The following is a 20415-nucleotide window of genomic DNA, read 5'->3' as shown; positions in this document are numbered from 1 at the left end:
CAGCAGACGTTCCCTGGACACTGCTTTTATCAGGAGATCATCCAAGTAGGGGACAATGTTGATCCCCAGTTTGCGCAGTTGTAGCATCATCTCCGCCATGACCTTCGTGAAGACCAGTGGTGCTGTGGAGGAACCAAAGGGTATGGCCTGAAACTGGAAGTGACTGTCCAAGATGGCGAACCTGAGGTAAGACTGGTGAGGAGGCCACATAGGGATGTGCAGGTAAGCATCCTTGACGTCTAGGGAAACTAGAAATTCTCCTTCCTCCAGACCAGACAGCACTGCCCGCAGGGATTCCATCTTGAATTTGAATACCCGCAGATAAGGGTTCAAAGCTTTCAGATTTAATATGGGCCGTACCGAACCGTCCGGCTTTGATATGACAAAAAAACTGCAGTAAAACCCCCTGTTGCATAACGGAGGAGGTACTGGAACCACTACTCCCGTCAGTAAAAGTTTTTGAATGGCTTCTTGCAAGGTAACTCTTGCTGCGGGTAAAGCTGGTAAGCGTGACCTGAAAAATCTGTGAGGAGCGAGTGTTTGAAATTCCAGCCGGTATCCCCGAGAAATGAGGTCCCTCACCCACGGATCCTGGCAGGACTGTGCCCACACCATGGCTAAGTACTGAAGGCGAGCACCTACCGGAAAGTCACCCTGTTGTTGGGGCCAACCATCACGCGGAAGGCTTTGCGGCAGAGGTTCCAGGGTTTTGGTCCAAGGAAACTGCAGCTGCAGGTTTTCGGGACTTACCACGAGATCCTCTAGGAGCATTGGAGGCTCCTTGGCCTCTGCCTCTGAACCTTGCCACACAAAAGGACTGCAAGGAGGGACCTGAGTAAGAGCGTCTAGCAGGTGGGGAGGCCGACGGCAGATAGGTAGAATTACCCGCCGTTGTTTGAGAAATCCATTTATTCAACTCGTCTCCAAACAAGGCATCACCTGTAAAGGGAAGATTTTCTACCCCTTTTTTGGAATCAGCATCCATTGACCATTGACGTAACCACAGAGCCCTGTGGGCCGAAACCGCCATAGCAGTAGTACGGCCATTTATTTGATACAATTCCTTTACAGCTTCACTCATAAAATTGGTAGCATCCTGTATATGCTGCAGCAGAGTAATGATCTAATCCTGGGGCAGGGAGTCAAATCCATTAATAACATTATCAGACCACTTGACCACTGCCCTTGAAATCCAACCATAAACTATTGTGGGACATTGTGTGATGCCCGCTGCCATATATATTGCTTTGAGAGTGGTCTCTATTTTACGGTCAGCTGGGTCTTTTTGCACATTGCCCCAGGTACTGGTAGTACCAATTTTCTTGACAGTCTAGACACAGACGTATTGACTGACGTTTTTTTCCCCCCATACCTTCCTGTCCTCGGCCGGGAGGGGAAAGGAGGACAACAACCTCTGACGGGTTTTTATTTTTTTGTCAGGGTTCACCCATGCCTCCTTGGCCAGGGAGTTTAATTCCTTTGACACAGGAAATGTGGCTGATGATTTTGGTTTTACGTTAAAGTACAATTCTTCATCTGGTTCTGCCTCCTGATCGGGTATGTTAAGAACCTCCCTCACAGCATCTGTTAGAGGGTGGCGGCTTGCTGCTGGTGTGTGAAACAGCGCCTCAGGAGCTCAGTGTCCTGTCAGCAGATGGTGGCGGCTCGCTGCTGGTGTGTGAAACAGTGCCTCAGGAGCTCAGTGTCCTGTCAGCAGGGATTACGAACCATTAACCCTCAGGAGGTTGGTTTGGTCCCTCCTCTAAGTCCCAGGAAGCAGATAGACTGGTTGCCAATCAGCACTACCTGAAAAAAACAAACTAAAATAAAAAATTAAGGAAAACTATTTGGAGCACATTTTTCTAAACTGAGTCTGGTAGGAGGGGCATAGAGGGAGGAGCCAACACACACATACACACACTAAAGGTTTTAAAGTGCCAGGCTCCAGTGGACTCGATCTATACCCCACGGTACTAAAGTACAGTTCCCCAGTATCCACTAAGACGTAAGAGAAAATCTATTCCATGATGGGTATATAACAGTAATAACACAGCAAACACACTTCATGTGAATCACGACGCTGCCTTGCCTAATTTTCTTTGTCATCGCATAAATTCTCATACTGTATTAGTTAATGTTGTTTCCTAATCCATTTTTCACCTATGGGTACAAAAGCAGGGTTTCTTCAGGGGGTTTTTAAATGCAGAATGTTGGTTCAAAAAACATAGGTAGACACCAATATATGGCAAAAATTGTCCCCTTTATCTATACTAAATGATGAAAGTTAAATGATAACTAGGTTCTGATTGGATGCTATTGGCAACACCTCTACTTCTCCTCTTTAGTCTAGAATATTTAATAAATCTCCCCCATCAGAACAATTGGGACCTGTGTATCATGCCATTTTTCCCGTGGGTCCTAATGAAACAAGAGCCTAGCCCCGCTCCCCAAAGTGCACAACAGCATCTAGTCTCTGGGTTATTCCCAGAGAGGAGACAAGAAAAGGTGGCAAGTATGATGTTCTTTAGACCGGAGCAATTTTATTAAAATTATATCCTTTTTTCTTTTTTTATGAGAAGTGCCCAGATTTAGAAGGCACTATCAGGCTTTATTGATGTTACTGCCTTGAAGGTGGTCCTGAAGACACATGTGGTATAAAAGGTGGTACGGAAGGTGGCTCAGTCTAAAGAAGGCCCAGGTGTTCCATGCTCCTCACTTTATTCCAAAATCTTCTGTCTCCTCTAATGTGAAACGCATCTTCGCCTTCTTCTGCTATGGGGGCAGATTTAGGCAATTTGAGCATGTATGGTCAAATAGAAGATTTGTTTTTTTCCCCATCTCTGACGATGGAATAACACCTTTGCAATGAAGCGTGCCATAAACGTGAAGACAAGCAGGTGGCCAGGGATCATAGTTGAAGCTGGGTTGATACTAAGAGTTGCTTTTGCCAGTGAATTCCCAGAAACCATAGTTTGGATTTGTCAAGTCTCCAAAATTTACACCATCTTCCCATATGAACATCACATTAGGCTGGTTCCACAAGTCATAGGAAGAAGTCTTCAAAAATTGTCTATCTTGATACCATTATTTGTACCTCATCCGGCAATGTGTTAGCCTTGCACAAATCACAGAAGTAAGCTTAACAGCACCAGAAGCATCCTTTTCCTACATTCGGGGACCCTTGTGGCATGTGACTGAGGATCTTCTCACTGTGTTTACATTTTATTAAGCAGATCACAGTAAACATCGGAGACCATGACAATTGAAAACACAATGATAAAAATTGTAAACAAAATAGGTATCAGGTCTATATGAAAGAACAGACTGGTTTGCGATCAATTTCTTCCCACTGTGTGGTATGTTACAAGTGGCTTCTTATGGGGGTCTCTCTTCTCATCCATCCTGCTGGCAAAGCTCCTAGTGGGTCTGCTCCTGATGACACTGTAGCCAAATAGAAGTCTTGCTGGTTGTATTTCTGAAAGGACTGCACAGACTTCGTGATAGCCCTCGACCATGTTGTGGTCCTGGTGTTATGGTCCACATAGACAAGTCTTCCATCGTAGGTAAATTTTTTCTCCCAGCCGGGAGGTAAAAGCAGATACCATGTCGTGGTCTTGGTATTGTGGTCTATAGTATCTTTCAAATGGAAACTGCCTGCAAAATTATAAAGATACAGTAGATGATGTTTTGGCCACAACAGCTCAGAACACTTGTCGCCTTCCTTACAACCATACATCTGATGAGGTATCTAGTTTTAAAATGCAACCAGTATTGTATTTGAAATCATCTTAAAGGGTCTATTCATCATCACTTAATTTATACAAAAGTAGGTGGAAATTAACATTGCTATGGATTTCCATTTATACAAAACAACATAATTCTGAGCTTCAATGGTCATCATAACTATAAGTCAAGAGAAAACTGTCTTGTTTTTGCTTTTTTTTTTTAAATGTAGATTATTGACTAGAATTTACTACTGCACAGTATGTCCTTCAGTTTTATCCCAAAAGGTCAGCAAGTTACAGAATTTAACATTGCACTTACAATGCATAATTTACTTGTCTTCCTGTGACCCACTGATGACTCTTCAGCCATAAAGTCATTGATTGTGCGTCCTCTCCTGTAGCTTCTGTAAATCTTCTAAATAAGATCCTAAATTACTACATGTAAATTAAGTGCGTAAGTGACTTTAAAGTTGAGATGAAAATAATTGCCTGCATAGCGGTTTGGCAGCCTTTCCAATTATTGCATGCACTTATTTAATGCTTGGAGGAAAAAAAGGCAGTATTAATCCAGTACACAAATGCACCAGATTTTAAATCCACTGTAACTAAATTTACCTAAGTAAAATATAATTTCACAGCATACAGCAGCACACTGTAGGTCACAAAAAATGGTCATTATTATTTGCAAATCTCATGTACTGTAGTTATCTAAAACTGCAGATTAAAAAAATTCATCTGGTCTTGACAAAGTATGTGGGCACAAAAACTGAGACATAGATTATAAGCCTCACTGCACTTTATAACATCCTCCACCAAGCGCTGTGTCAGCATTCATCATGTCTACATGTCGACACTATAGAATGCCAATTTCCCGATCCTGGTAGCCCATCGGCCATCAACCTGGTCTTGGCAGTTGCAGGAGCTCCAGCCCGGCTTCCAAGTCCCAGTGGTCATGCTGCTCTCACTTCCACTGAGGGAGCTGTGGTTTTCACCTATGCCTAATCCTAACCTCCCCCCTTCCACAGCCTAAGCCTAACCTCTCCCTGTAGCCTACCCTACCCCATCCAGCAATGCCTAACCCTAACCGTTGGCATACTTGAAATGTCGACATTTCACATGGTGACATTTCAGATGTTAATATTAACATGTCAACATTCTTATGATTTCAACGTGGTATCTGTCGACTTGTTGACCCATGTTGACATTGGGTATGGTATGCAAGATCGACCACACATAGGTCCACAGTGTCTAGGATGACCACTGTTTGTCGACAGTAACTAGGTCGACAGGGTCTCTAGGTCAACATGGTTTAGGTCGACAGGTCAAAAGGTCGACATGAGGTTTAAAAAAAAATGGTGTCGTTTTCACCGTACAGTGACCGGGAACCCTAATTAGTGCACCGTGTCCCCTTCGCTTGACATGCTTCGGGCAAGATGCCTCCCTCTGCTACTGCTGCCCTCGGCGCAGGTTACCATTCCCAATCGTAGTCCACGTGGATCGTAAAGTATGAAAAAGTTCCAAAAAAAGAAAACAAAATGTAAAAAAGTAATGTTGACCTTTTGACCTGTCGACATAATACATGTCAACCTAGAGACCCTGTCAGCCTAGAAACCCTGTTTACCTAGTTACTGTCGACCAATAGTGGTCGACCTAGACACTGTGACCTAAGTCTTGTCGGCGGAGAGACCGGATACCATTGACATCCTAGTGTCAACATTGTGGTGTCGACAACTCCTCGTGCCCATATCCATATCTAATAACTTTTAACACCTATAGAGCAATATAACTGTATGAATGTTTTTCTCTGTATCTGTAAGGCCACCATGAGACTTGGAAGCTTCCATTTATTAGCAGATGGATAAAATCTATTGTGCATCAGTTTTATTGGAGGCTTGTATTCCAATTATAAACCTCACATGACATGGATGTACAGTACACGGATTGTTATTAGCCAAGATTTTGGGTGAGGGTTAGGCTGCAGGGTGAGGGGGGAGGTTAGGATTAGACTGTGGGAGGGGGAGTTTAGGGTTAGGCTGTGTTAAGGGTAGGTTAGGGGGAGGGTAAGGTAAATGGTTACAGTACTTACCAAAATGTGTCAGGATTATGACAGTCGGGATACCGTACTCAACCCTTCAGTTATTATTTCTTTATTAATGAACTTTGTGACATGAATAATTTATAGATGCATTTTTGTGCTATGGGGTCTGATTTCTGTGGTTCAGTATTTTACAGTGAGGCATAGTCATTTCTTTTTGGTGTCATACTGTATATGATTTGTCCATTATCATTTTTGATTGGGGTGATTTGGTTACAAGTCTGTCTGTCTCTTAGTTTTTTCCCACTTTTTGTAACACTGGGGCAGATGTATTAAACCTGGAGAAGTGATAAAGGTGACAACACACCAGCCAATCAGCTTCTGTCATTTTTCAAACCCGTAATGATTGGCTGGTGCGTTATCACCTTCCACTTATCACTGCTTTATCACTTCCCCAGGCTTAATACATCTGCCCCTAAATATTTACGGGGACACTGTGAGATTCACTTTCTATCCATGCTACCTGGCATTTAGCTGGGCATCCCCAATTGTAGCAGCCCACGCCCTTCTTAGAGGACTGGAACTGATGCTAAGTAACATGAAATGTTAGGAAGTTTGTTTATTTTTTTAATTCTTTTTTTGTGGTTTAAGTCTATCAAAACTAGTTTTACTGCCAGTTTTCTACAGTGGATTTTCATGCAGCTTGTGCAACCAAAGGGTAATCTACCCAGTGATTTATATCCGTTATATGGAAGAAATTGGGATTACAATATGAAGGTGTGAAATTGGTGCTTCCATTAAGGTTTGCCTTTATTAAATCTAGGGGTACATTTATTATAACTAAGGGTGTGTAGGCGCCTAAAAACATGCTGAAAAGTATCAATTTCACCAAAACCCTGCTTGATAAATTTACTCATAGGTGGACGTTCAGATTTGCTATTTCTATGATTCAGAATAGCAGTTTTTTCAGAAGAAATTCATCTTAATTCTCCGAATTCCCAGAGGCCAGTGTACGGAATGCAGGGTTATGCCGCTGTCCCTGGTCCTGATGTTGCCTGGGAATCAGAATATCCTATTAATTAGCCCAAGCAAACACAATTAGCAATATACTAAGAGTGCCGGTGTGAATTACAATCCTATAATAGGATTTTGATAACCTACCGGTAAATCCTTTTCTCCTAGTCCGTAGAGGATGCTGGGGACGAAATCAAGACCATGGGGTATAGATGGGATCCGCAGGAGACATGGGCACTCTAAAGACTTTTCATTGGGTGTGAACTGGCTCCTCCCCCTATGCCCCTCCTCCAGACCTCAGTTGTAGGAACTGTGCCCAGGGAGACTGACATTTAGAGGAAAGGAATTACTTAACTAGTGGTGAGATATCTACCAACTCATACCCTCAACCATGCCGCACACATGGCATTCAACATAACACACGCCAACAGGCATGAACTAATTGCAGCAACATGCTGAAACCAAAATCCTATTGTCTCATACGTCCTAGAGGATGCTGGGGACGAAATCAAGACCATGGGGTCTATACCAAAGCTCCAGTACGGGCGGGAGAGTGCGGATGGCCCTGCAGCACCGATTGACCAAACTTTAGGTCCTCATCGGCCAAGGTGTCAAACTTGTAGAACTTAGCAAATGCGTTTGACCCTGACCAAGTAGCTGCTCGGCAAAGTTGTAATGCCGAGACCCCCTGGGCACCTTCCTAGTGGAGTGGGCCTTTACCGACGTCGGTAACGGCAATCCAGTCGTATGAGCTTGCTGAATCGTATTTCTAATCCAATGTGCAATAGTCTGCTTGGAAGCAGGACAGACAATCTTGTTGTGATCATACAGGACAAACAGAGCCTCTGTTTTCCGTATACGAGCTGTTCTAGCAACATAGATTTTCAAAGCTCTAACCACATCTAGAGACTTTGAATCAGTGAATGTGTCAGTAACTACTGGCACCACAATAGGTTGGTTTATGTGAAAAGCAGAAACCACCTTAGGAAGAACATGTTGTCGAGTTTGCAACTCTGCCCTATCTTCATGGAAAATCAGGTAAGGGCTCTTGTGAGACAAGGCCCCCAATTCAGACACCTGCCTTGCGGATGCCAATACCAAAAGCATCACCACTTTCCAAGTGAGAAACTTCAACTCTATCTTTTGTAGAGGCTCAAACCAATCCGATTGAAGGAACTGCAATACCACGTTAAGGTCCCATGGTGCCACTGGAGGCACGAATGGAAGCTGGATGTGCAGGACCCCTTTCACGAAGGTCTGAACCTCTGGAAGAGAGGCCAATTGTTTTTGGAAGAACACCGACAAGGCCGAAATCTGGACCTTGATTGATCCCAATCGTAGGCCCGCCTCCACACCATCCTGCAAAAAATGGAGAAAACGTCCTAAGTAGTGATGAGCGGTTTCGGTTCCTCGGAAACCGAACCCCCCCGAACTTCACCCATTTTACACGGGTCCGAGGCATACTTGGATTCTCCCGTATGGCTCGGTTAATCCGAGCGCGCCCGAACGTCATCATCCTGCTGTCGGATTCTCGAGAGATTCGGATTCTATATAAGGAGCCGCGCGTCGCCGCCATTTTCACTCGTGCATTGGAAATGTTAGGGAGAGGACGTGGCTGGCGTCCTCTCCGTTTATTAATGTTGCTGCAAATATTTGTGCTTATTGCTTAATTGTGGGGACTGGGGAGCAGCAGTATTATATAGGAGGAGTACAGTGCAGAGTTTTGCTGATCAGTGACCACCAGTTTTATCAGTTCTCTGCCTGAAAAACGCTCCATATCTGTGCTCAGTATGCTGCATATATCTGTGCTCACACTGCTTTATTGTGGGGACTGGGGACCAGCAGTATTATATAGGAGGAGTACAGTGCAGAGTTTTGCTGACGAGTGACACCAGTATTATACGTTGTCTGCCTGAAAAACGCTCCATATCTGTGCTCAGTGTGCTGCATATATCTGTGCTCACACTGCTTTATTGTGGGGACTGGGGACCAGCAGTATTATATAGGAGGAGTACAGTGCAGAGTTTTGCTGACAAGTGACCACCAGTATATATAGCAGTATGGTACGGAAGGCCACTGCTCTACCTACCTCTGTGTCGTCAAGTATACTATCCATCTAGATTCTATACCTGTGGCGCATTTTAGTTTTGCAGTTTGCTGACAGTGACCACCAGTATATATAGCAGTACGGTACGGAAGGCCACTGCTCTACCTACCTCTGTGTCGTCAAGTATACTATCCATCTAGATTCTATACCTGTGGTGCATTTTAGTTTTGCAGTTTGCTGACAGTGACCACCAGTATATATAGCAGTACGGTACTGAAGGCCACTGCTCTACCTACCTCTGTGTCATCAAGTATACTATCCATCTAGATTCTATACCTGTGGTGCATTTTAGTTTTGCAGTTTGCTGACAGTGACCACCAGTATATATAGCAGTACGGTACGGAAGGCCACTGCTCTACCTACCTCTGTGTCGTCAAGTATACTATCCATCTAGATTCTATACCTGTGGTGCATTTTAGTTTTGCAGTTTGATGACAGTGACCACCAGTATATATAGCAGTATGGTACGGAAGGCCACTGCTCTACCTACCTCTGTGTCGTCAAGTATACTATCCATCTAGATTCTATACCTGTGGTGCATTTTAGTTTTGCAGTTTGATGACAGTGACCACCAGTATATATAGCAGTACGGTATGGAAGGCCACTGCTCTACCTACCTCTGTGTCGTCAAGTATACTATCCATCTAGATTCTATACCTGTGGTGCATTTTAGTTTTGCAGTTTGCTGACAGTGACCACCAGTATATAAAGCAGTACAGTACGGAAGGCCACTGCTCTACCTACCTCTGTGTCGTCAAGTATACTATCCATCTAGATTCTATACCTGTGGTGCATTTTAGTTTTGCAGTTTGCTGACAGTGACCACCAGTATATATAGCAGTATGGCACGGAAGGCCACTGCTCTACCTACCTCTGTGTCGTCAAGTATACTATCCATCTAGATTCTATACCTGTGGTGCATTTTAGTTTTGTAGTTTGCTGACAGTGACCACCAGTATATATAGCAGTACGGTACGGAAGGCCACTGCTCTACCTACCTCTGTGTCGTCAAGTATACTATCCATCCATACCTGTGGTGCATTTCAGTTGTGTGCAGTATATATAGTAGTAGGCCATTGCTATTGATACTGGCATATAATTCCACACATTAAAAAATGGAGAACAAAAATGTGGAGGTTAAAATAGGGAAAGATCAAGATCCACTTCCACCTCGTGCTGAAGCTGCTGCCACTAGTCATGGCCGAGACGATGAAATGCCATCAACGTCGTCTGCCAAGGCCGATGCCCAATGTCATAGTAGAGAGCATGTAAAATCCAAAAAACAAAAGTTCAGTAAAATGACCCAAAAATCAAAATTGAAAGCGTCTGATGAGAAGCGTAAACTTGCCAATATGCCATTTACGACACGGAGTGGCAAGGAACGGCTGAGGCCCTGGCCTATGTTCATGGCTAGTGGTTCAGATTCACATGAGGATGGAAGCACTCATCCTCTCGCTAGAAAAATTAATAGACTTAAGCTGGTAAAAGCACAGCAAAGAACTGTGCGTTCTTCTAAATCACAAATCCCCAAGGAGAGTCCAATTGTGTCGGTTGCGATGCCTGACCTTCCCAACACTGGACGGGAAGAGCTTGCGCCTTCCACCATTTGCACGCCCCCTGCAAGTGCTGGAAGGAGCACCCGCAGTCCAGTTCCTGATAGTCAAATTGAAGATGTCACTGTTGAAGTACACCAGGATGAGGATATGGGTGTTGCTGGCGCTGGGGAGGAAATTGACAAGGAGGATTCTGATGGTGAGGTGGTTTGTTTAAGTCAGGCACCCGGGGAGACACCTGTTGTCAGTGGGACGCATATGGCCATTGACATGCCTGGTCAAAATACAAAAAAAATCACGTCTTCAGTGTGGAATTATTTCAACACAAATGCGGACAACAGGTGTCAAGCCGTGTGTTGCCTTTGTCAAGCTGTAATAAGTAGGGGTAAGGATGTTAACCACCTAGGAACATCCTCCCTTATACGTCACCTGGACCGCATTCATCAGAAGTCAGTGACAAGTTCAAAAACTTTGGATGACAGCGGAAGCAGTCCACTGACCACTAAATCCCTTCCTCTTGTAACCAAGCTCCTGCAAACCACACCACCAACTCCCTCAGTGTCAATTTACACCTTACACAGGAAAGCCAATAGTCCTGCAGGCCATGTCACTGGCAAGTCTGACGAGTCCTCTCCTGCCTGGGATTCCTCCGATGCATCCTCCTTCACATTCTCCCGCAACTGGGGGTGCGAGGAAAAGGCTAAGAATTCCGAGCCCACCCACTGGCGGTGATGCAGAGCAGTCTGGAGCGAGTGCTGACATCTGGTCCGGACTGAAGGACCTGCCAACGATTACTGACATGTCGTCTACTGTCACTGCATATGATTCTGTCACCATTGAAAGAATGGTGGAGGATTATATGAGTGACCGCATCCAAGTAGGCACGTCAGACAGTCCGTACGTATACTGGCAGGAAAAAGAGGCAATTTGGAGGCCCTTGCACAAAATGGCTTTATTCTACCTAAGTTGCCCTCCCTCCAGTGTGTACTCCGAAAGAGTGTTTAGTGCAGCCGCTCACCTTGTCAGCAATCGGCGTACGAGGTTACTTCCAGTAAATGTGGAGAAGATGATGTTCATCAAAATGAATTATAATCAATTCCTCCGTGGAGACATTCACCAGCAATTGCCTCCAGAAAGTACACAGGGATCTGAGATGGTGGATTCCAGTGGGGACGAATTAATAATCTGTGAGGAGGGGGATGTACACAGTGAAAGGGGTGAGGAATCGGAGGATGATGATGAGGTGGGCATCTTGCATCTGTAGAGCCAGTTTGTGCAAGGAGAGATTGATTGCTTCTTTTTTGGTGGGGGCCCAAACCAACCAGTCATTTCAGTTACAGTCGTGTGGCAGACCCTGTCGCTGAAATGATGGGTTCGTTAAAGTGTGCATGTCCTGTTTATACAACATAATGGTGGGTGGGAGGGCCCAAGGACAATTCCATCTTGCACCTCTTTTTTCTTTCATTTTCTTTGCATCATGTGCTGTTTGGGGACTATTTTTTTAAGTGCCATCCTGTCTGACACTGCAGTGCCACTCCTAGATGGGCCAGGTGTTTGTGTTGGCCACTAGTGTCGCTTAGCTTAGTCACACAGCGACCTTGGTGCACCTCTTTTTTTCTTTGCATCATGTGCTGTTTGGGGACAATTTTTTTGAAGTGCCATCCTGTCTGACACTGCAGTGCCACTCCTAGATGGGCCAGCTATTTGTGTCGGCCACTTGTGTCGCTTAGCTTAGTCACACAGCGACCTTGGTGTGCCTCTTTTTTTCTTTGCAATATGTGCTGTTTGGGGACAATTTTTTTAAAGTGCCATCCTGTTTGACACTGCAGTGCCACTCCTAGATGGGCCAGGTGTTTGTGTCGGCCACTTGTGTCGCTTAGCTTAGCCATCCAGCGAATTCGGTGCAAATTTTAGGACTAAAAATAATATTGTGAGGTGTGAGGTGTTCAGAATAGACTGAAAATGAGTGTAAATTATGGTTATTGAGGTTATTAATACTATGGGATCAAAATGACCCCCAAATTCTATTATTTAAGCTCTTTTTGAGGTTTTTTTGTAAAAAAAACACCCGAATCCAAAACACACCCGAATCCGACAAAAAATTTTCAGGGAGGTTTTGCCAAAATGCGTCCGAATCCAAAACACGGCCGCGAAACCGAATCCAAAACCAAAACACAAAACCCGAAAAATTTCCGGTGCACATCTCTAGTCCTAAGTGAAACTCTTCCAAAGGAGCCTTCTTGGATTCACACCAAGACACATATTTTCTCCAAATACGGTGGTAATGCTTTGACGTTACTCCCATTCTGGCCTGAATAAGGGTGGGGATGACCTCCTTAGGAATACCCTTCCTGGCTAGGATACGGCACTCAAAAGCCATGCCGTCAAACGTAGCCACGGTAAGTCTTGGTACACACACGGCCCCTGCTGCAGCAGGTCCTCCCGAGCAGGAAGAGGCCGAGGATCTCCTATGAGTAACTGCTGAAGATCTGGGTACCAAGCCCTTCTTGGCAAGTCTGGGGCAATGAAGATTGCTTGAACCCTTGTCTATCTTATGATCCTGAGTACTTTTGGGATCAGCGGAAGTGGAGGGAAAACATACACTGACGGAAACACCCACTGGGTCACCAGTGCACCCACTGCTACTGCTTGAGGGTCTCTCGACCTGGAACAGTATCTCTGAAGCTTCTTGTTGAGACGAGATGCCATCATGTCTATTTGAGGAAATCCCCAAAGACTTGTCACCTCTGCGAAGACTTCTTGGTGGATGCCCCACTCTCCTGGATGGAGATCGTGTCTGCTGAGGAAGTCTGCTTCCCAGTTGTCTACTCCCGGAATGAATATTGCCGACAGAGCTTGTAGATGTTTTTCTGCCCAGCGGAGGATTTTTGTCGCCTCTGCCATTGCCGCTCTGCTTTTCGTTCCGCCCTGCCTGTTTATGTATGCGACTGCTGTTACATTGTCCGCCTGTATCTGCACGGGACGTTCTTGAAGAAGATGTACCGCTTGTTGAAGGCCATTGTAAATGGCTGTTAGCTCCAGAACGTTTATGTGAAGGCAGGCTTCCTGTTGTGACCAACGTCCCTGGAAGTTTTCTCCCTGAGAGACTGCTCCCCAGCCTCGGAGACTTGCATCCGTGGTTACTAAGACCCAGTCCTGAATCCTGAAGCTGTGTCCCTCTAGCAGGTGAGAGCTGTGCAACCACCACGGGAGCGAAATCCTGGTTTTTGACGACAGGATTATCTTTCTGTGCATGTGTAGGTGTGACCCCGACCATTTGTCCAACAGGTCCCACTTGAATACTCTGGCATGGAACCTGCCAAACTGTATGGCCTCGTAGGCCGCCACGATCTTCCCCAACAACCGACTGCACTGATGGATCGACACACTTGATGGTTTCAATATCTGTTTTACCATTTTCTGGATTTCCAGAACCTTTTCCAGTGGAAGAAATACTCTCTGAACTTCTGTGTCCAGAATCATCCCGAGAAAAGACAACCTTGTCATCGGTTCCAACTGTGACTTTGGGTAATTTATGATCCACTCGTGTTGTTGGAGTATTGACAGGGAGAGGGATATGTTTTGTAATAACTGCTCCCTGGATCTCGCCTTTATCAGGAGGTCGTCCAGATAAGGGATTATATTGACTCCTTTCTGACGAAGGAGAACCATCATCTCCGCCATCACCTTGGTGAATACCCTCGGCGCCGTGGAGAGACCGAAAGGTAACGTCTGGAATTGGTAATGGCAATCCTGAATCGCAAATCTCAGATAAGCCTGGCGAAAGAGGATAAATGGGAACATGCAGGTAAGCATCCTTTATGTCCACTGACACCAAGTAGTCCCCCTCCTCCAGACTGGCAATCACCGCCCGAAGTGATTCCATCTTGAACTTGACCCTTTTCAGGAAAAAAATTCAGATCTTTTAGATTTAAGATCGGTCTGACCGAGCCGTCCGGCTTCGGAACAACAAAGAGGCTTGAATAAAAACCCCGCCCTGGTTGTGACAACGGTACCAGGACTATGACCTGGTCTTGACATAATTTTTGGATTGCCGCTGTTACTGCTTCTCTCTCTGGCGGAGAAGCTGGCAAGGTTGATTTGAAAAATCGGCATGGGGGAACGTCTTGAAACTCTAGTTTGTATCCCTGGGATACTATTTGCAACACCCAGGGGTCCAGGCCAGATAGAATCCAATCCTGGCTGGAGAGTTTGAGACGTGCGGCCTCCCGCAAGGGAGTTCCAGCGTCATGCTGGGGATTTGGCAGAATTAGGGGTAGACCTTTGCTCTTTGGAACCTGGAGCCGGTGTGGGCTTCTTTCCCCTTCCCCTTCCCCTACCTGCAAAGAAGGGGGAACCTCTCGTCTTTTTGTATTTATTGGGCCGAAAGGACTGCATTTGCAGGTGATAGGTCTTTTTTGCCGGTGCAGACGCAGAGGGCAAAAATGTTGACTTACCTGCGGTAGCTGCCGAGACTAATGCATCCAGGCCATCGCCAAAAAAGGCCTCACCTTTATATGGGAGAGCCTCCATGTTTCTTTTGGAATCAGCATCCGCATTCCACTGGCGAATCCATAAGGCCCGCCTAGCCGATACTGCCATGGTAGCGGCTTGTGAACTCAAGAGTCCAATATCCTTCATTGCTTCCAGCATGTAGGCGGCAGCGTCCTTGATATTCCCTAACTTAAGGAGTATCTCATCTTTATAAATCGTGTCAATTTCTGATGACACGCTTTCTGACCATTTTTCAATAGCGCGACTCGCCCATGCGCAGGCAATAGTGGACCGGAGCAGTGTACCATTGGTAACATAAATGGATTTCAATGTCGTTTCCATTTTGCGAGAAGAGAAGAGATCTTTAAGAGAAGCCGTGCCAGGAGCAGGGAGAATTACCTTCTTTGTCAACCTGGAAAGTGCACTGTCTAACACAGGGGGTGACTCCTATTTTTTTTCTATCCTCAGCCGGGAAAGGGTAAGCTATGTGAATCCTTTTGGGAATACGAAATTTTTTATCAGGATTCACCCACATCCCTTCAAACAGAGCATTTAGTTTGTGTGAAGAAGGGAACGTGACTTTGGATTTCTTTTCCTTACATAAATAAGCTTTCTCCTGAGGTACAGGAGTGCTTTCTGTAACCTCCAACACGTCCCTTATAGCCACAATCATATATTGTATACTTTTTGCCAATTTATGATCTATCTCTCTGGATTCACTATCGTCGACACAAGAATCAGAATCCGTGTCGGTATCAGTGTTTACAACATTTGCAAATGGTCTCTTATGTGACCCAGAGGGGCCGCCCGCATAAGGAATAACAGCATCCTGAAAAATCACATCTTCCACAGATTTTCTCCAGCATGCAGCCTTAGATTCAGACTTATCCAATCTACGGTTAATCAGATGCATACTGTCACGTAGCTCTTTCACCCATGCAGGCTCTTGGTGTGCCGGTAGCGCCACCACATTACAACTCTGTGTCCCTAAAATGGCTTCCTCCGGAGAGGAACTCCCTGCCTCAGACATGCCTCACACGTGTACACCACACTCACAGACACGCTGGGACTTATTTGGGGACAGACCCACAGTAAAATCTGTCAGAGGGACACAGTATAAGAGCAGCCATCTCACAACCCCAGCGCCTGTATTTAATGTCTGTGAACACAGAATGCCCACTGACATGCAGCACTCTTTACACAGTAAAACACATTTGTAAAGCACCCAAATCGCTTTGTGCCCCCCTTATTTACACCCTGAATACTTGTAGTCAGAAGTGGAGGAGGACCAGCTATATCTCTGCAGCCTGAGGAGAGAGAGAGAAAATGGTGCTGAGCAGTGTGCTGACTGTCTGAGGAAGAAGCTCCACCCTTTTTACCTAAGAGACTGTTTGTAATATTTATACTGGCGGGGGTAGGGCTGTGCCTGGGCATCTTATGCCCCCTATTAGCCAGTTTATAGATGTATTTTGCTGCCCAGGGCGCCCCCCCCCCCCCTGCACCCTGCAGTGCCTGTGTGTGTGGGAAGCAATGGCACGCTGCGTTCCCGCCAGCCGCGTCGTACCTCAGCCGTCACTTACTTGATTGAAGTTCAATCTTCTCATACTCACCTGTCTTCTGACTTCTGGCTCTGTGAGGGGGGTGACGGCGTGCTGTGGGAGTGAGCATCTAGACACGGCTAGTGTTCAGTTCCCTTCAGTAGCTAATGGTGTCCTGTCAGCCAGAAGCAGAGCCATGAAACTGTGAGGAAGTTGGTTCTGCTTCTGCCCCCTCAGTCCCACGAAGCAGGGAGTCTGATGCCAGCAGATCTCCCTGAAAATAAAAAACCTAACATAAGTCTTTTCAGAGAAACTCAGTAGAGCTCCCCAGAGTGCATCCAGTCGACCTGGGCACATTTCTAAAACTGAGGTCTGGAGGAGGGGCATAGGGGGAGGAGCCAGTTCACACCCAATGAAAAGTCTTTAGAGTGCCCATGTCTCCTGCGGATCCCGTCTATACGCCATGGTCTTGATGTCGTTCCCAGCATCCTCTAGGACGTATGAGAAATTTTATTTAGCCAATATTTTCAAGTAGCAGGCATGGAACGGACATGATAATTTGGTTTATAAATCAGTTTAAAAGTTAGATTTATTTTTTACCTTAGTTTGTTTTAACCCAATAATAATAACTATTATGATGATGAATATTTTTATTATACGTGTTCAGTAAACCATCGTATAAGCAAAACCAGACACGTTGGAAGATTAGAATGTTGGAATTGCATAGAATGAGTAAGTAATGGGTTAAGGAGAGGTAGACAAGAAAGCAAGTTAATTGAAAGTGGGATAAACCAGGAAGGAGGAGATGTTGGGTATCACAGGTGGACAGGTACATACATTAGGATTCAGTTAACATTATTGAGGGAATGAACTCTCTGAATAGTTATCATAGGCTTGATTTATGATGTTTAAAAATAAAAAAAAACTTGAAGCCACTTCAAATGATTGGGCATATCCCAGCTGCAGCATATTCTATAGTGTGTCACATTGGGTTTGGTGATAATGCAGATTTCAGGACATTCCTGTTAGATAAGAGCTGTATTGATTAATTGACAAGAACTGAGATAGCATTATGTTGATATTTAAATATGGCTTTGTCTCCTAGGAATTGTTGGGATGGATATGCCGGCAGATGGAATACCGACTGTGACATCTCGATGATCAAAATCTCAACATACTTACAGTTCCTCAATGACCTCCTAATCCTAACCATCACTGTCTGCAGCCTAAACCTAAATCTCCCCCCTCCCCTGCGCAGCCTAACCCTATCCCTCCCCGGGGGGTGCCTAACCTTAGACCCCCTCCACGCAGCCTAACCCTAAGCTCCCTGGGCCTCAACCTAACCCTCTCCCTGCAGCCTAAACATCACGGCTTACCTCTCCAGTGGGCCGGCAGTGTAGCAATCGGGATCCCGAGCGTTGGGATGCCTGTCGGGATTTCAGCGCTGGCATTCTGAGACGTGTTGGGATTTCAGCGACAGTATTTTGGCAGCTGGGCTACCGGCCACCGGGATACTAACCGGATCCCCCTAGGACATAAGCAAGTGGTGTAGGTAATATATCATACTGTATAAAGTAAAAAATTGTGCTTGAAATCCAAATAGTAATAAATTTTTCGGTTGATTAGGCTTTTAAATATTTTTGTTACAATATAGTAGCATTTTATATTAAAATTCAGTAATATTTTAATGCATCATTTGCACATAGAGGTGAAGGCGGCCATTTTGTGGCTGCATCCAGTATGCAGACCATTTGTAGTAAATAATGATGTCAAGACCGTTGGGGAAATGTACAGTAATAGGGTGTTAGAATCAGGATGTGAGAGATTTTGTGAGAGTTCCCCTGTTTTTTTAAAGTGGCAATCATTTACATGGCAAAATCACCCCCCCTCCCCCCCCATATCTGACAAGTATTCATGAGGTAAGATTTATACTCTGATGTACTGCTTTCTGCTGAATTGATAGGCTACCTTCTAATGTATATCAGTGTACCCCCGGATATGCCTACCCCCATTGTCTGTTGTTGGCATGTCTACTTTAATATGGTCTAGTAGATTATTTGGCTTCTTGCAACACTAATCCTAGTGTGTGGTATGTTTTATAGAGAATAAAGACTGTGAGGTAGTGTACACATTAGAGATGAGCGGGTTCGGTTCCTCGGAATCCGAACCCGCCCGAACTTCATTTTTTTCTACACGGGGCCGAGCGACTCGGATCTTCCCGCCTTGCTCGGTTAACACGAGCGCGCCCGAACGTCATCATCCCGCTGTCGGATTCTCGCGAGGCTCGGATTCTATATAAGGAGCCGCGCGTCGCCGCCATTTTCACACGTGCATTGAGATTCATAGGGAGAGGACGTGGCTGGCGTCCTCTCCATTTATAGAGAAGAGAGTGAGACTACTAGAGAGAGACACAGTAGTAATTTTGGGGAGCATTAGGAGGAGTACTAGACTAGTTACTTGCTGAAGTGATAGATAGTGTGACTGTATTAATTATCTGACTTGTGGGGGAGACACTGACAGTGGGGAGCAGTTAGAGTCTGAGAGCAGGACTCAGGAGTACATATAACGTACAGTGCACACTTTTGCTGCCAGAGTGCCACACTGCCATTGTGACCACACTGACCACCAGTATAATATATATTGTGATTGTCTGCTTAGGAGTACTACTTGCAAGTTGCTGATAGTGTGACCAGTGACCTGACCACCAGTTTAATAATCACCACCAGTTTAATATATATAATATATATATATAATTGTATATAATATATATATAATATTGTATACCACCTACCCGTTTTTTTTTTTCTTTCTTCTTCTTTATACATACTACTATAGTAGCTTACTGTAGCAGTCTGCGGTGCTGCTGAGCTGACAGTGTCCAGCAGGTCCGTCATCAGTCATTACATAATAAATATATATACCTGTCCGGCTGCAGTACTAGTGATATTATATATATATATATATATATATATATATATATATATTGATTTCATCTCATTATCATCCAGTCTATATTAGCAGCAGACACAGTACGGTAGTCCACGGCTGTAGCTACCTCTGTGTCGGCAGTCGCTCGTCCATCCATAATTGTATACCACCTACCCGTGTTTTTTTTTTTTTTCTTTCTTCTTTATACATACTACTATAGTAGCTTACTGTAGCAGTCTGCGGTGCTGCTGAGCTGACAGTGTCCAGCAGGTCCGTCATCAGTCATTACATAATAAATATATCTACCTGTCCGGCTGCAGTACTAGTGTGATATTATATATATATATATTGATTTCATCTCATTATCATCCAGTCTATATTAGCAGCAGACACAGTACGGTAGTCCACGGCTGTAGCTACCTCTGTGTCGGCAGTCGCTCGTCCATCCATAATTGTATACCACCTACCCGTGGTTTTTTTTTTTCTTTCTTCTTTATACATACTACTATAGTAGCTTACTGTAGCAGTCTGCGGTGCTGCTGAGCTGACAGTGTCCAGCAGGTCCGTCATCAGTCATTACATCTCCTATATAATAGCCCAGATCTGTGATCTTGTGATTCATTTGCTAACGTTGGGCGGAGTCACAACAGTGGGCGGAGTTAGTCAAATGAGTCACAGATCTGGCCAAATCTATAGGACACTAGGAGCAGCTGCAGAAGCAGATAGTATGGACATGGCACAGGCAGGGGTGCATACCTCACAGCTTTCACACACACACACGGCGAAAAGGGGGCGTGGCTTCACGGGAGGGCCCCGTTTTCGTCAGTGAGGGGGCATGCCCAGCGCTCTGTGAGCTGCTGGCATGCCCCCAGGGGCTGATTATGAGTCCGGGGGGCACAGGGTACTTGAGACAGGGGAGCCCTATCTCATTGCTGTGCCTGCTGTGGGTTGGGGGCGTGGCCTAATCGCGGGACGCGAGGCCACGCCCCATTATGCAAATTCCGGGTTTTTTTGTTTGTTT

General features: G+C 45.2%; 1 long non-coding RNA gene across 3 annotated transcripts in view; it reads right to left on the bottom strand.

The window, feature by feature from the left end:
* Positions 1-2518: 2518 nt before the first annotated feature.
* Positions 2519-20415, bottom strand: part of LOC134987273 (uncharacterized) — a 109855-nt gene continuing 91958 nt past the window's right edge. For 2 of the 3 annotated variants that reach the window (XR_010192968.1, XR_010192966.1), the window contains exons 3-5: positions 17843-17994; positions 4045-4140; positions 2519-3654 (exon numbers count right to left, since the gene is read on the bottom strand). This is a non-coding gene — a long non-coding RNA (uncharacterized LOC134987273). The remainder of the gene's footprint in view (positions 3655-4044; positions 4141-17842; positions 17995-20415) is intronic. The other variant, XR_010192967.1, reaches the window with a different exon arrangement.

The sequence above is a fragment of the Pseudophryne corroboree genome, chromosome 2 (genome assembly GCF_028390025.1).
Source record: "Pseudophryne corroboree isolate aPseCor3 chromosome 2, aPseCor3.hap2, whole genome shotgun sequence".
NCBI lineage: Eukaryota > Metazoa > Chordata > Amphibia > Anura > Myobatrachidae > Pseudophryne > Pseudophryne corroboree.
Note: the sequence above shows the minus strand (reverse complement) of the source record. Positions and strands in the feature narration are given on the sequence as shown.